This window comes from Triticum aestivum, chromosome 5B (assembly GCF_018294505.1).
Source record: "Triticum aestivum cultivar Chinese Spring chromosome 5B, IWGSC CS RefSeq v2.1, whole genome shotgun sequence".
NCBI lineage: Eukaryota > Viridiplantae > Streptophyta > Magnoliopsida > Poales > Poaceae > Triticum > Triticum aestivum.
This window is the reverse complement of record NC_057807.1, coordinates 491,571,568-491,577,146: the sequence shown is the minus strand read 5'-3', so window position 1 is coordinate 491,577,146 and position 5,579 is coordinate 491,571,568.

The following is a 5,579-nucleotide window of genomic DNA, read 5'->3' as shown; positions in this document are numbered from 1 at the left end:
CAAACCCTCCCCACCCCTCTCCAGATTGTAATCCAGAGAAAGATATCTGTTTTGAGGCAGATTCAGATGCCGCTGACCACTCCTATTTATCCCCCAAGGTGTTTGCTCTACCTTGGCATGATGATGTTAGTCATATCATGCATATGTTGCCTTGCAGTGCCTACTTTTGACATCATATATGTCATATGCTTAGTTTAAACATGTTCTGTAATGCCACCTGTTTAGTTTCTATATCATATATGGGAATTATACAGTCTCATGTCTTTTAGTCAGCCATAATATATGTGAAATGTGCAATGCCATCCTGTTTAACCAGGCATCATATATTTGAATGATATCTTGCCCATCCTTTTCTTCATTATATTTCCATTTGTCGACAATGTTTGTACATTAAACTACTCTTCCTGTGAATCAGCCATTTGGGTGGGAGATGGAAAAATCTGGAGTGAAAACAAGGCCTTCAGAGCAGACAGTGCTACCTGTCGAAGCAGATCTCTTGTTGGGTCCCGATAGCTCCTCAGAGATGGATTCAGAGACAGATGACCAGTCCTATTCCCCTACTGAGGTGTATGCTCTAACTTGGCACAGTTATACTGCTCATACCATGCATACGATGTCTTGCATTGCATAGTTTAGACATCATATACATAATATTCAACACCATGTTCTTAGTTCAGACATCATATCGAATGCCCTTTGTTTAGCATATAAATCACATACGTGAATTAAATGATGCGATCCTGATTACTTAGATAACATGTAGGTGAATTATGTCATGCGATCCTGTTTAGTTATTCATCATATCTTTGAATTATGTTATGCTATGCTATCCAGTTTAGATAGACATCATATATGTGAAATTATGTCATGCTATCCGTTTTAGTTAAACAATATACATGTCAACTATTTCATGCCCTCTTTTTTCCACACTATCTGTTGCATCTGTCTCTCATATAATGTCTGTACATTCAACTATGTTTCCTATTTATCAGCCATTTGAATTGGAGCGGGTGATGCCAATATCTAGCGGAATAAAAACACGGTCTTCAAATAAAACAGTGCTACCTCTTGGTGGAAATGGCACCCCGGTTGTACATGTACAAGAACCAGCCCTACCATACATAACCCAAACTCTCATAGATTGTACCCCTACTGCAATGGACAGAGAACCAACTTCACCCAATCTAACCCCAACCCCAGCCGATAGTAACCCAGTTCCTATTGACACAGCACCATCTCCATCACAGAGCTCCCAAACAAGAGCAGTTAGTAAGGCAGCTCCAGTGCCCAAAGGGCCAGTACTATCACGGCGAACCCCAACTCCACCAGTTAGTACGCCTATTCCTGTGGAGGAAGCACAACCAGCCAGTCGTAGTTTAGCATCTATCGCATTTGATGTTGTTAAATCGTATGTGCGTATCTTCCCATCTTGAAAATATTATACTGAAGATGAAGGAAAATGCCAGTTACAGGTGTTTGTCCAGGAGTTATGTATAAGTAATGTTATTCATGGCAATTACTTTGCTTCGTCCCATACATCCTACCTCCATGATGTTTATAACAATAAATTTTCTCATTTTTCTCTATAGAGAAGGACTGATTTGGAAACTCAGGATGAGGTAACCTATGCTAATACCTCTGCTATCTTCAAGAATGCTTTGTGGCAGTATCGGAATTACCTGAAGAAAATGTACTTCACCGGTAAAGAAACTCATCAAATTCCCTAACGTTCTCATGAGACACATTTACTGAACGATGACTGGGAACGCCTTGTTCTGTGCTGGTCCCGAACCAAGAATGTGATTAGGTCTATGAGCTCATTTTCTATTTTTAAGTATTATATTCTTGCGTCTTACTGTACTCTATTCATGTAGAACAAGTGCCTAAACCTGAAGAACAATTGTTCTAATTTAAGATTTCATTGCTATCATAGTTCAAAAAAGCGCTAGGCGTTAATTGTGCGTTTTGCCACCGCCTTGCACTTTACTGACCGAAGCGCATGCTTATGCGCAATTATGCACAGATTAAGCGTAGTTATGCGCAATGCATTTTGCCAACGCCTAGAGCCTAGGCGCGCTTAAGCGCTCGCTTAGGCACGCCTTTTTTAACTATGATTGCTTTGCTCTTGTATCACTGTATTTACTGATACAAACTTATTTTTAAATTGAAGGATCCAATCGAAACTCCAATGGCACAACATGTATGTTCACACATGTTTCTTTAACAGGTTTGCTCTTATCAATAGCTCTTTTGATTTCAATTTTAATTGTGTATACAATTGACTTTCATATCATGCACATTACTAGCATCACAATAGAGCCAATAGTGTTGGTGTACATGTAGACCCGTGGTACCCATCTGAAATCTTGTTGTGCCGTGTAGTTTCCCACGCTTTGTATTCTTTCACTGCTGCTTTGTCTTGAACTGATATGATTTGAACAGTGTCTCTATTTTGATTTGGCAAGACAATGCAATGACCATAGGACATAGATATATGTTTGTTTGATGCTTTTATTATGTACTAGTACTTGGCAATAAAAGACTTGGTAGTTTAATCCTGTCCACCTTACTAATGAACTGGATCACCGGAATGAGTTTCATATACTAGTACATGCTAAACTTGTTATGTGTCTGCTTGTTTCTTCTTTTAGAATGCTGACAGAATATTGGGGAAGAGTGCCTTATTAAGCAATGGTAAAGGAAGTAATGCAGATAAGGTTCAGGATAGTGACACATCCTTGTTGGTCTCCAACAAAGCTGATAAAACAGCTAAAGAAGACTATCTTGAAGACAGCGAGACAACCCCAAAGTCCTGTCTTGGTTTAGTGTTTGAGTTACTGGCCACTACCGCTTGCACAAACTATTCAAACTCACTGTCTGAATCAGTTCGGTTTCTTGAGTCTCAACTACAAGCTGAAAGACATCGATCAGCTGTGCTGCGACAAGAAGCGGAAGGACTGCGGAAGTCCCTGAAGCATTGAGATGCATACTTTCTAGTGCAACAGCAAGCGTTGGAGGATTTTAGCGCCAAACAGGACAAAGCTAATCAGCTTGCTAAGCTTATTGCCAGCATGGTGGATACCCAGGATAACGTTTCTTGAGCTTTTCTGAAGTTGTTTCAGTTATGCTCTTGTTTTGCTGCCGCGTTTATTTGCACTGGTGGCCAATTTTGACGGCCAGTGTATGTAATATGCTGCTTTGTTCCCTATATTTGCACTGGTGGCGAACTTTGATGCCCAGTGGATGTAATATGTGTAATAGCGGTAATAGGCTAGCCTTAATTGCTTGCTTATTTATTTCCTTATTGTCTTGTTTAGTTGTTTGCTTGTAGTCACTGCAGTTCTTTTTCTGTGTTTTTTTAGTGGCCACAATAGCCTATTTTTGGTAACTAGGCCAAAATAATCATGGCAACACACGGACTGTTGTAACCACGGGCCTCCTGCAGGCCGTATGATCCATGGGCCTTCGTTCGGCCGTAGGACCATTGGCCTGCTATACGGGCCATAGGATCCATCGGCCTTCTATACGAGCCTTAGGGATCAATGGGCCTTCTATGGGTCGTAGGGTCCATGGGCCTTCTACGGGCCGTACGATCCATGGGCCTTCTATGGGCCGTACTATCCATGGGCCTCATACGGTCCGTAGGATCCATGGGCCTTCTACGGGCGTATCATCATTTCGCCAATCATGGTCTGTACTATTTATGGACCACAACGGGCCGTTAATAGGCCGTATTTGATAACTCTATGAAAATAGCCCAACTGGTTTTTTTGACATGAAAACGTCCCAACGTATTAACGGGCCGACTGTAACGACGGGCTGAATTTGGCCCACAAATAGAAAATGACAGTAACGGGCCGTATGTAACCGAATGCTGCAAGTGAGCCCAAGAATCAATGGGCCCTGAGAAGGCCTAAAGATAACTTGGGCTGGAAACGGCCCAATGGAATAATGGGCGGTTAATGGGTATAAAGTGATACACTGTTCATTACGGGCTAGTTTCACCACGGGCCGTTAATGGGCCAAGAGTTACAAAGGTCCTCATATGGGCCGAAAGAAGTCATGGGCCACACATGGGCCAGAAGTTAAAACGGGCTGAATCATATTGGACGGCCCAGATGACGCTACTGGGCCTAATTCGGATAGGGCGTAACGGGCCCTGGGTTAGCGGCGGTAAATGGGCTATATGCGAACAGGTCGTTAACATGCTTTCCGTGGGCCAGCCCACCACCTTTTTGACCAAGTTAAACGGGCGGCCTTTTCACAGGAATGGGCCTTTGTTGGGCCGTGCCACGTGTTGCCGTATCATAGGCGCCTTCGGTCCAATGAGCGGATGACGTCTGTCCCAATGGTGAGCCGGCATGTGTTTCCTCCAGCCAATGATGATTTCACACGTGAAAAATCCCATTGGTCGGGGCTGTTAACGGGTTATCGGATCCAAAACTCGACCAGATAGCTTAACGACGTTCCGTTACGGTGGATGCCACGTGTTGGTCACTCTTGACGAAAGCACTTCTGTGACGCGCGATTTATCGTCATGGAAGTGGACACTTCCGTGATGATAATTTTGGTAATGTCATGAAACACTTCTACAACAACACAGGTATGACTATCTTGATTCTGTCATAAATTTGTCATGGACGTACATGCATGACAAAAAACACGACCTACTGTGACAATCACGTATCATCACGGAAGTGTATTTTTTTGTAGTGACTGATGCAGGCAGTCCATATGCAGGCAACCAAACAAGTTGCAGAAGTCGCATATGAGGCTGTTTTTCGAGAGTCAGGCTGAGTGGAGAAGTGTATGCAATGCGGGTACTGTAGCTGACGGGAACCAAACACGCCCCATATGAAGCAGAGTTGAACTGTGCGTGATGCCATGTACCTAAAAGAAGGCATCGCTTTTATATTTTAGAAATTCCATCCCTTTGGAATAAAAATGACATCTCTTAATAATCTAAAATGCCATCTCTTTAAAAAGTTAAAAATGCCATCTCTTAATTAAAAAATGCAAACTCTTATAATCCAAAACTGCCATCTCTTAATTCAAAACTGCCATCTTTTTAAATATAAAAATGCCGTCTCTTAAATATAAAACTGCCATGTGACATACTTCGAAAAAGAATAAACTGGCATGTTAAAAAAAAAAATGCTAGCCAGTGCAGTAGTGTTTTTTATCTGGAAAAGGAAACGTTCGCTGCTTCTTGTCTATAGCTACCAACTTTGAAAATCTGACGTGGCAGTGGCCTTGCACCGAGAGTTCGTGTAACGGTGGAAATTGGGGTCGCCAGCTAACATTTTCGAAAAAAGGAAAAATCCCTTGTGTCCGAAAAAACCCCGAGAAAGAATGGAAAAGTACATCCAAGAGGAAAAGCGGTTTTGACTTCGTGCCGGAGCGCGACCGTCGGGTGGGCCCGCCCGACCAGCGTCCCATCCCGCATTTCCCCGATACATCAGGATCCGCGCCACCTCACGCGCAAGCGGCCCCAGCCGTCCGATCTCACTGGAGGGCCACGGTGTCCCGACCGGTTCCACCTTCTCCGCCACGTCGCGCCCTCTCCCGTTCCGTAACCA